The sequence below is a fragment of the Gavialis gangeticus genome, unplaced genomic scaffold (genome assembly GCF_001723915.1).
Source record: "Gavialis gangeticus isolate Ggan-Ray unplaced genomic scaffold, GavGan_comp1, whole genome shotgun sequence".
NCBI lineage: Eukaryota > Metazoa > Chordata > Crocodylia > Gavialidae > Gavialis > Gavialis gangeticus.
In genome coordinates this window covers 115,649,038-115,661,394 of record NW_017729024.1, presented here as the reverse complement: position 1 = coordinate 115,661,394, position 12,357 = coordinate 115,649,038, and the positions used below count along the sequence as shown (strand labels likewise).

General features: G+C 40.6%; 1 protein-coding gene across 1 annotated transcript in view; it reads right to left on the bottom strand.

Moving 5' to 3' along the window:
• The window catches only part of PTPRD (protein tyrosine phosphatase, receptor type D), a 1,990,398-nt gene that overhangs the window by 1,552,571 nt on the left and 425,470 nt on the right, over window positions 1–12,357 (bottom strand). The window contains exon 4 of the mRNA XM_019517599.1: window positions 1,455–1,503. The gene's annotated coding sequence lies outside the window, so the exon portion shown is untranslated. The remainder of the gene's footprint in view (window positions 1–1,454; window positions 1,504–12,357) is intronic.

The window sequence follows — 12,357 nt, the reverse complement described above, 5'->3', positions numbered from 1 at the left end:
TACACACACACACACACACACACACACACACACACACACACACACACACACACATATATGTATGCGTGTGTGTGTGTTGTGTGTGTCTGTGTCTAAAAATTACTTTCAAATAAGCAGTGAAGACTTTGTCCAAACATTGTAAAAAACATAGCAATTTAGCAATAATAGATTTTCCTCCACAGTTTGTGGAGAGAAAACAAACAACCTCTATATTCATGCACAAGGCAAACTAACACTTTATATCTATGATACAGACATCTAAATTTTGGTTCTGATTTTCAAAAATCAGTTTTTGAAACACAAATATTACTTAGGGCTAATAGAATCCAGCTCATTACAAAGAATTGGCATAGTAAAAAAAATCTATCATTGCTTCTCTTGGCAGGATTTTGAACTGCCAGTTTTACATAATCAGCAGAATCACAAAACACAACAGACAGGTTTGCTCCTCTGGGCTTAAATTTCAACTCTTTAGGGGTTTATCTTCTGTCTAAATATGCAGAGTATGACAGCTATTACATATTATAAAAATGAATTTATGTTGTGAGTTTGATCTCAACTGAATGCTAACCATATTTCCTCCTCTGATAAACAAGTATTTGACTTTATTACATTTAATACTATGTAATAGCCTGAAACACGGGAGAATATTTTGGTAAGCCTGTCACTCTTAACAGCTTCTACTTCACTGGTTTTCAAACAAAGTCACCCAAACAGTAAAATCTGTATCCTTGGTTCCCATGTATTAATACTGTCATTTTCTCAAGAAACTCAGTATAGTAGTTGGGATATTGGAAGAGGCTGAAACTGGACTCACCCCAACCTTCCAATAATTTTTATTCTCATTGCAATAGAAAGTTGTCTTGGATTCATCTCCCCGAAGCTGTGACATTAAACTTTTGTTGAGAGACACCATTTTGATAAGGCTTGACAGGTGATAAAATAAGTTTTACTTTCTATTGCTAGTTGCCCCTATTCATTGTCATCAAAGAAGCTTTCCCACAAGGGATTTAATGTATAAAATTGCCATTTCTCTCTGCAGGACTTCTTTCAGTTTTATAAATCATTGCTTTTCTGAGTCACGTTATCTAATTCACTTTGAAGTCATACGAGCTCCAATACCGGGTGACTACATTAATATCAGTCCCATAGTGCAATGTGTTCAGGTTATCCAAATGGAACCTTCAAGTGGAAAGTTTTATAACAAAATATCTTCTTCATACCATTCTAGAGAAGGAAATAAAAAACACTGGTAACTATTTTGGGGCCCATTTTAAACAATGAGGTAATAGACCCGTATATCAAAGATTTGCCAAAATATGAAGTAAAGTGAACAATTAATTTAGCAAAGACTTGTTTCTTCTTACTCTGAGACCCACTGCCAGATGCTGAAATGCAATTTCTTACATTGATATCTACTCTAAAGCTAAAGAAACAACAAAAATATTTCTTACCCTGACCTTGCAGGTATGGTATTCAATAAAAAATTCTCCACCCTGAGACCTGAAAAAACAAAGAAAAATTCCTTTATCAGCCCTGACAATAAATGGAAAGACATATGAAATACTGTACACTGGGTAAATGACAACTCAAAACTAGAAGTAATTAATACATATATACAAAAATCAATTGGCTGAAATCCTTGACTAGTACAGTTTGAATGGAACATACTATTCAGCAGAAAAACAGCTGAATAAACTTAAATTTTAAAGTGAAATCACTCTTCTTTTTCAATGTTCTGAAGTAAATTTAATTTTAAATTCTTTCCTACACCACTGAATGTATGAATTGTTGTGGTGATCACTAAACTTCGGGGGTATATGAACAAAAAGTTTTCAAGTAATATGTTTCAACAGTTTGGCTAAGTTTTATTCAGACACTGGGACCTTTTGTAGGGAAGGTAGGAGAATGCAAATGAAGTTAACTCTCAGTGGGCACATCTACATGTGATAATTCAACACAATGAAATCTGGTGCAGTTTGCTTGGAGTCTATTGTTCCCAGGCACAGCGTTTATACTCTGAGTTAGGGCAGGGCAGCCCTGATTGGCAGGGGGCTTGGGAGTCAGTCTGCTAGCCTGGAGCTGCTCCCCCCCCGTCAACATGCAGATGAGGGGCTGACTGAGGCATGAGGGTGCTACAGTGTGGAGCTAGCTGATAGGCAACCCCTGCATCCTTATGCCTCAGCCAACCCCAGTCACCATCTATACATACATTGTGATGCACTAAACTCCACTATAGGATAGTATTTGTATCATGCGGTACTATTCTACGGCACAGTTAATTAGCTTAGTTTGGCTTAATAGGGACACACGTGATGCTTTACTGCATGCTAATTAGTCAACTCCACCGTAAAGTGTCTCGTGTAGATGCACCCAGTGAGTTCTTAAAACAAAGACAACACAAACTTAGGATATGTTCTGAGACTGATTTTAAGGCTGGAGGAAATGTTGCTAACTTAGATAATACACATGAATGCTTGGAAAGAATCAAAGTGCTTTGTAACAGGTGACTAAAGAGTAGAAAGGGTATGGGATGTACAGAACTGATTTGGGGTGAATATTTGCGAATGAAAGGAGACAAAAAATATTTGTCTCCCTTCAGTCACAAATATAAATGATTGTTTCCATTCATTCATGAGAAATGGGAAAGTAATAGTTTATAGGGCTATGAGAAGCTTCGGTTGCCGATTTGATTTGGAAGAGATTCGGCCCGATTCGGTGGCCGAAACTCTGAATTCAAATTGAATCAGGAGGCCAATAAAAAGGTCCAAATTGATCCAAAGCCTCTGAATTGATTTGGGAAAAGATTCAGAGGAGATTCAGAGATTTGGTGATTTGGGCAGACCCTGCTCACCACTGCAGGGAGCTCTACCTGGACTTCGACCCCCACCTGCTTTCCCAGCCCCGTCAATGGCTGACCCGCCCAGCCCCAGCCCCAGCATCCTGGCACTCAAAATAATAATAATAATAAAAAAAGCCCTGCACTCACTGGCTGCTGCAGCAGCTGTCAGGACCTCTAGGGACTTGTGGCAGAACTCCTCCATGCAGCGCAGGGCAGTGGGGAGCAGCGGGGATTGTCCCCCTGCCTGGCAGGAGCCAGTGAGTGTGGGGCTGTTTGGGGGGCATTTTTAAGTGCCAGGATGCTAGGGCCAGGCGGGGCAGCCATTTATGCGGCTGGGAGAGCTGGCGGGGGATTGGGCCAGTTTGATTTGGAGATTTGGCTGATTCAGTGGTAGCCAAATGTCCAAATCAGATTCAGTCAAATCTGTTCGGGACAGTGATTCGAATCACTGAACTGAATCACTGCCCCTGAATTGGCTGCAGCCAAAGTGAATACAAGCTTCTTCACACAGACCTAATAGTTTAGTGTAGTAAACACCTTTATATTCATCCAATGATTCACCATAAGTTTGACCTTCATTTTTTTAATGGGATGTATTTCTTTATAATTGCTATGATTTGTTAAAATTTTCAATAGCAAAATAGTTACTCCATTATTAAAGCTTGAACTAGCCATTAGCTTAATAAGACAATCAAAGATCAATTTCCCCACAGCATTTTGTCTACTAGCATTTTTTTTGTTTTCCGTACAGCAGTAATGAAGATTTATTCTTAAAATTTAAAAATTGGTAGAGAAATACTAGAAAATGCAAACAGTCTAAACACATTATTAAATACTAGTACATACTTCTGAGATTAATAGCACAGAATAGAGCTTGTTACAAGCAGAAAATACAGTATAAACATAACCACACAGCATATACAAATGTATTTTATCTTATTATTCATTTTATTTAACAACATAAAAAAGAAGATTAAAACACTAGCATAGCCATCTATTAAGCCCTGATTCAGCAGGATACTTAACACATACCAAGCATATTAGTTTATCTATGGCTCTTTAAGTACCTTTTTAATTAGACCCTTGATACAAAATTAATTATATATAAAGAAAACCTACACACACACATGCACATGCACGCTCACACACACTTATAAACACTTACTTTGGAATAACTAGTTGTTAGCTAAATTTTTATAGTTAAAGCTGATTTTCCCCAACATCTTCTATTAAGAGATAATACTTCCAGTTGTTTGTTTGCCAAATGTGAACTGAAATTTCTCATGCCAGATGTCTTTCTCTGACCATTTTTGTGAAAGAGGGTATTGGAAGAAGAAAAAAAACAGACTGGGATAATTATTTCCGGTTGGGTGGTAGAATCATGCTACATTGTAATTTTAGGTGATTCCCGGAGCTCTTAACACCTGGATTGCCTGCACATTAACACCTGAGACTAGTTTTAACTACTCCTTAGCACTCCTAGTTTTAAGTACCATGAGGGTCCTGTGTCAGTGGCTCTAGTTCCCTGATTGTGGGTTCCCTGTGGTATTGGAGTATAAACATATCCAACATAACAAGCTAGAGCCCTGGCCTGGAGTGGGATACAGAAGAGGGGGCGGGGTGGGGGGGGAGATGAGGCAGGGAGAAGGTGAAGAAGAGGGAACTCACTCATTGCTGCTGCTGTCCCTAAATGACCCAGGAGCAATGGAAGGCTCAGGACCACTCCTGCTCCAATGTTAGTAGGTGTTTGCTCCATTCCAGTGCCTGCTTCCAGACCATGGGGGACATTGAAGGACTGGAAGGTGGGGGATCACCCACTGACATGGTCATCCCCAGTCCTGCCTGGCATTCCATAGAGCTGCTCCTCAGAGCTGGAGTCCCCAGGCCAGTGGGGGAAATGCTCTGAAGGGAGAGACAGCAGGCACTTGATTCCACCACTGCTGCTGACTTGGCACCTTGTGTAGCCAACTCACTGCAGCCCTCAGCTGGAGTGAAGCAGGAGTGGTTCTTGGGCTTCCCTCTGCCTTCAGGTCAGCTGGGAACAGCAGCAGCAGTGGGCATCCAGGTATTCCTGCTCCCTGCTAGTCCATCTAAGTTACTACTACGGTTCAGAAGAATGCGCTGGAAGGGGAAACCCGCATGCCATCACCACTGCAGTCCCTGGCCAAACCCAATGCTGCTCTTGCTTGCCAAAGCCCCTAGTTGGAATGGGGCAGGAGCAGCCCTTGTGCTCCCCCAGCCCCAGGTCAGCCAGGGGTACTAGCAGCAGCAGACAGGTCCACCCTTCTTGCGGGGCAGGGCAGTTATTACAAAGTCCTCAGGAGCTGCTGCTGTGGCACAGTCTGCTGGTGGGGGAAACAGGGACCTGAAACCTCCCTTGCATCATTGGTGGCATCCCCTCACCCCTTTTAGAATTCCTAGCACTGCCCATGGATAGGGGAAAGGCAGGACTGGGGAGGAGGCAGGTTGGATGGAACAGGACAGAAAGAGTGATAACATGTCATGTGACATTGTGATGTGACAACATATTATAAACTACTACTACTGACACATCAGTAAAAGTTGAAAAATAAAAGGAAAACTCATGCAATGCTACCCTTCGAAAAAGCAGATGCTAAATATCTCAGAATTAGTGAGGTTTTTTTTATCTTGATTTTCTGTTTCCCAACTGTAAAAGGGGGTTTGGTGAAACATAATTTCACCTCACAAAAGCATTGCAAAAAATGTTTTGAAAGCACTCAAATACTGTGGCAATGAGTGTTACAGAAGAACTAAAAGAAAATGAGTGATCTTGCTTCACACAAAGGTTTGAATAAGTATGCCACAAAGAAGGAATTGAAGTATGCATTAAAACAATGACACTAAAAGAAAATATGCAATAACTGTTCATTAAATGTCCACTATCTAGTCAATACATTGAAAGAGGTAGTGAAAAATCCAGTAGGATAAACTGCACATGTTCATTAAAGGTAGTTATAGTGCACAAGGGTGTTTCTTCAGCAGAACATACTTCGATAAAGGTTTGCCTCTAACTAAAGGTGGTAAGTATAACTGGCTTAGTTATTATTTCAGTGAATGTGTGTGACAGTAACTAGTTCAGCATAAAAGAGTGACCCATTTCTAGAAAAAAACAAAACAAAAATGGCAGTTATACATAAATTGTATTGAACTATTCCAAAATAATGGTATCTGCATACAGATGGTTATCAGAAGTCAATGTTATTTTATATATCTGTATAAAGCCACTTTTATTTTTGAATAATTTTCTAGGTTAGGTTGATAGAAAAAAAAATCAATTGTAGTCATACTGAAATAGGTCACTCCTATTTTATAATAAGTGATCCCACACAAACTTGCATTGAAAAACTAAAGGTGATAAGTGAAACAGACGTGATTTTCTTGGTTCCAGCTACCCAAACAAGCCCAAAGGATATACCGTACTGCCAAGTCTTCTTGGTGACACAGGCACACTGCTGACTCATATCCAACTTAGTGTCCACTGTAACCCGCAAGTCCTTTTCTGCAGAGCTGTTGCTTAGCCAATCAGTCCCCAGGCTTCAGTACTGTATGGGATTCTTGCATCCTAAGTGCAGGACTTTGTACTAGTCCTTATGAGTTTTCTTTTGGCCCAATCCTCCAATTTATCTAGGTCACTCTGAATTCTAGCTCTGCCCTCCAGTGTATCTACTGCACCCCCAGCTAGGTGTCATCTGTGAACTTGCTGAGGGTGCAACCGTCTTCCAGATAGTTAATGAAGATACTGAGCAAAAGCCACTCCAGGACCGACTCCTAGGGCACTCCACTTGATACCAGCTGCCAGCTAGACATTAAGCCATTGATTACTATCCACTGAGCCTGATAATCCAGCCAGCTTTCTACCCACCTTACAGTCCATTCACCCAACCCATACTTCCTCAGCTTGCTTGCAAGAATGCTGTGGGAGACAGTATATAAGTTATATTATGTCCACTGCTTTCCCCGCACCCACAGAGCCAGTTATCTCATCATAGAAGGCAATCAGGATGGTAGGGCATGACTTGCCCTTGGTGAGTCCATGCTGACTGTTCCTAAGTACCACCTTCTCCTCAAAGTGCTTAGAAATGGATTCCTTGGGGACCTGCTCCATGATTTTTCCAGGGACTGAGGTGAGGCTGACTGGTCTGTAGTTACCTGGACACTCCTTTTTTTACTTTCTTAAAGATGGGCACTAGATTTTCCCTTTTGTATTCACCCAGGACCTCCTCCTACCACCACAAGTTTTCAAAGATAATTGCCAAAGGCTCTGCAGTCTCATCAGCCAACTCCCTCAGCATCCTCAGATGCATTGGATGTGTACATGTCCAGTTTTTCTAAATGGTCCCCAACTTGTTCTTTCACCACTGATGGCTGCTCATCTTCTTCCCAAGCTATGCTACCCAGTGCAGTAGTCTGAGAACTGACCTTGCCCGTGAAGACTGAGGGGGAAAAAGCATTGAATACTTCAGCCTTTTCCTCATCTGTCACTAGGTTGCCTCCCCCATTCAGTAAGGGACCCACACTTTCCTTGCCTTCCTCTTGTTGCTGTTGTGCCTGAAGTTTGTCTCAGTTCTTGTCAGTTCCTCTCAGTTATATAGAGAAATGATTAGACACACTTCTTTTTTTTCAAAGACATACTTTCAATGTACAAGTCGCAGGCATCAAACATTATAACTGCAGTGCTAGATGGCATTTGGGCAAATTCTTTCAGAGTGATCAGACAATATCTTTCCATCACATTTCTGATTTTCTGTGGATTTCTTATTTAGCTTTTCCCATAGGAAAAAATATTTAAAAAAAACCCAAACATTTATATTGTCCCTCTTGCCTCTACATATACTTACATAGCAAAATAGGGCTTTAAAACAAGATTGCTGGGGAGGAATAGTTCTCCTTCAGCATGACAGGAAGCTGAGGGTCTCAATAGGAGGGCTGTGGTGCCTGTACACTAATGCCAGGAGCATGGGAAACAAACAGGAGGAGCTATCCCTCCTGCTCTCCAGTGGGCATTACAACCTAGTAGGGATTATGGAGACCTGGTGGGACTCCTTACATGTTTGGAGCATAGCCACAGAGGGCTACGCCCTACATAGAAGAAACTGGGTAGGGAAGAAAGGTGCAGGTGTAGCTCTCTATGTGAAGGAGCAGTACACCTCCTTGGAGACTGACATCAGCTCCAAAAAAGAACAGCTTGAAACACTCTGGGTCAAGCTGTGGGGCTGAGGGGGTGGGGGAGAGGGAGGGTGCAGAGAGACCTAACTGTAGGTGTATACTACAGACCACCAAACCAGGATGAGGAACTTGATCTAGAGTTTGCCCAAGAACTGGCAGAGGCCATGAATGCACGGCACATGATCATCATGGGCAATGTTCCCTCTAAGCCGTGCAGCATGTGCAGCCACGCAGGTGCACTAATGCCATGCCGTCAGGTATGCTTGCACAACTATGCATGACATGCAGCTTCAAAGGAACGCTGGTCATAGGTGACTTTAATTATCCAGACATCTTTTGGGAGGAGCATTTGGCCAAGTCGGACCGATCGCATTCCTTCTTAACCTGCATCGAAGATCTCTTCCTGGCTGATGAGATGCAGGGGCCAACCAGAGGTAATGCTCTCCTAGACTTGGTCCTGGCCAAAGGAGATGACCTAGTGACCAACTTATATATAGAGAGTAGCCTGGGTGACAGCAACCATGAAACTATCATGTTCACTGTCCATTGCAAGGCAGAAAAATCTGATAGCAGGGTTGAAGTCTTGGACTTAAAAAATGCAAATTTCAACAAGCTCAGGTCATTAGTAGGGGTAGCGCTGTGGGTCCAGGGACTGAAGGCAAAAGGAGTGCATGAAGAGTGGTCATTCCTTAAGAACACAATCCTTGAAGCACAAAGGAAATCCATTCCCATGCAGAGGAAAGGTACCAGAAGGGCTGGGAAGCCCTCTTGGCTAAACAGGGAAATCATGGTCATCTTAAGAAAAAAGTGTATGAATACGAGCTGGCAGTGCAATGCTTTGCTACCAGGAGAAATAATACTCTGGCATGCATTAATCGGTGCATCACCAGCAAAATCAAGGAAGTGATTCTTCCACTCTACTTAGCATTGGTGAGACCCCAAATGGAGTATTGCATCCAGTTCTATGCACCACACTTTAACAAGGATGTGGTAAAGCTTGAGAGAGTCTAGAGGAGAGCCACCCATATGATCAGAGACTTTGACAGCAAGCCATATGAGGAAAGGCTGAAGGACCTGGGACTCATCAGCCTGAAAAAGAGAAGGCTGAGAGAGGACTTGGTAGCAGCCTACCGCTACATTAGGGAAGTACATCAAGGGCTCCGTGAACAACTGTTCACCAGGGCACCCTTAAGGAAAACCAGGAGTAATGGCCACAAATTCCTGGAAGACCGTTTCAGGCTCAACATTAGGAAAAACTTCTTTTCAGTTACAGTGTTCAGACTGTGGAATAAGCTCCCTCCAGAGGTGGTGCAATTGCCTACCCTGGACATCTTTAAGAGGAGACTGGACCTTGCTGGAGTCACCTGACCCCAGGTGTCTTTTCTGCCTGGTGCAGGGGGCTGGATCCAATGATCTTCCGAAGTCCCTTCCAGCCTTACAATCTATGAATCTAATGAAAATGCACTCAGGTTATTTAACAGGTTGCACCTTCATATGGCCATTCTCTTCAAAAAAGTTTGGGGGAGTGGTGGGGTGAGGCAAAAATAAGAGATGGAGACTGCCTTTCAAACACAGACCTTGGTAACCTTTGATTATGTGATCCTGCTTAATTCCTATCAACTAGTGGTTCCAGTGGAGCCTCCTCTATTAAGAAAGGCATACATGTCTCCTCTTTATGTTTTCCTGACCATACTTTGAGGTCGAACCAGGACACTGGGAGTTAACTGAATACAATTTGTTCCTAGCTCTGTACCTGTACAATTAGGTTACACTGAAAATTTCACAAACCTTTTCTAGTCATGTAGATTCCTCTTCTCCAAAATAGGAGTAATAATCCTTATCTATTTAATAGGTGGCTTGTGAAGTTAAAGTAATGTCTGTAATACACTTTGCAAGCCTTAAATGAAAAATGCTATAATGCTATTGAGATACAATATATATAGATAGCATTTTTATTATTATTTTATATTTATATAATAAATGTGCATTCTTATTAATATTATATATATTGATATTACTATTGATACTATATATATAAAATATTAATTAAAATGCTCATTATATTGTCCTGAAAGTAAATTAATCATACTCTGGAAAGAACAGGGACCATATTTCCTCTAAGTCATTTTGCTTTCATTTAAGTGAAAGGGAATTTATTTTCCAAGTTACTCAACTCACACAGGTCAGGATACTATGCAGCATAATTTACATTTTAGCCAGTTACCATCCTCCGTAATTGTCATTACTTTTAGGATTTTTCTTGCACTTTATTAAGACACAAGACTGCTGTTATCCCAAAACATTAGAATTTTAGAAAACAAGCAGGAGACCAATGTCTTGTAATAACATTCTATTTTATTGACATTATCTCCTAATTAAAAATCACTGATGAGTCTGATTGTTAACTAATGAGAATATTGTATTTTCAAGCCCATTTTAAAGTGGACTTTACTAAAAGGACCCTAAGAATTAAAAGGCAATTACAATTACTATGTAGTTAAGTCAGACATATTAGTATATCGGTCTTGCCACTTATTTTCAGTCTTTCCTTGCCCAAATATACTACTAGTTCTGCATATCACTGATTTCGTAAGAAAGAAAACATAAATAAAAAACAAACCCTTTACTTCTGTGCTACTCTTTGAGACAAGATAAATATTTTTGTAAAATTACTATCGTCAAACAATTTTCACTACCAATTTAAGATTCTTAATTAAACATAGCCTAATAATTCCATTTTTCTCCTGTTTTGTGCAAAGGAGGCACTGTCCAGGAATAAATTTTCATATTCTCTCTAACACATAAATGCAATTCATGGGAAAAAAACACAATATGAATGGCTCTAACATCTCTGGATATTTAACATCATATCAGTTAACATAGATGTTAAATAGGATGGTACTGATCCCATTCAAAGTCAGAAGATATTTAACTGCTGAATATTTTGCATCATCTGTCCAAAATGAGGGTAGAATTCAGAAGGAGAATTCTAACAGTACTTCAGACAATCAGTAACAAGTTTTCAATTTTTAGATATGTCCTTCAACCACTTGGCAATCATTTCTCACTCATTTTGGGAAGTGACTAGAGATAATGTAATGACTTTGAAAAATTAAAAAAAAAAATCATCTTCCCCTTAAAAAAAGCACTGCAGAATCAATTAGATTGTCAAACATTTTCCCCTATATAAGATACATGGGTTATAGCTGCAGTACTCACAGATCTGTTCCTACAGCTACTAAACTACCCACACCATCTGTGACACTGATGTAAACTCTGTTACACAGCCACTTCACTATAGTTGACCAATGGACTTGCATGTCTAAACCAGGTATGAATTTGGGTTAGGAAGGAGGAGTCATTATACAAGAAGTATCATTTTACCATATACCTGATTCTCCTTTCACTCTTAAAATACATCCTTGGGTCATTCTGCTGTAGAATAATAATTTACTTGTGACCCATCAGTGTAAAATTTATCTATTTGTTTCAAGGATGACCATATCTAATACTGAAAAAAACTACAGTTTCTCAAGCATTTTCTATTTTTATCTTTACAAACTGCCTCCAGGCAAATTTATGCAACATATTGTACTGTTGTTTTGTTGGACAGACAAATGGACACAAGGAAATACAACACCTAGCAAAAGTTTTGAAAGGAATTATCCCACTAATTAACTGGGTTGTAAAACTTTCTGGCAGCCAGCAAAATTGATCCATAAATGGTTGAAAATAATTACCCACAATGTACAGCTAAGCAGCCTAACGTGTCTTTATATAATGAGGATACTCTAGTAGAGTAGGTCACACATTTGAAAGAGCTATCCAAATACCCTGCAGTAACCTGCTAAAATACAAAAAGAAAATCCTTTGTGACCACACCCCCAGGTGGTCACCTACCACCCCGCACCAGAACAAATCAGAAGAATCACCAAACAATGACAACCCATACTGGACAAAGATTAGATCTCGAGAAAAATATTCCTAGCCCCTCCACTCCTGGCTTTCAAACCCTGCCCCCCGCCTGCCCCTTGCGCCCCCTCCCCCCAGCATCCTTGCCCAGCTTATCAACAAAAGTGAAATCTCCACTGCCCAAAATACATGAATTAGAATATAGCCTTGCCTTGGCAACAAATGTCAGGATATCTCCACTGCCACTACTGTCAACACCCCCAATAAAGAAAACATCAGAATCCATGTTTTCTACACATGTCTTGCCCAAAATGTGACATACCTGATACAATGTACCAAACGCCCTCATAATAACTATGTGGGTGAAACTAAACACCAACTAGGCTTACTTGTGACTGCCTGTGCCATCTCCCAGG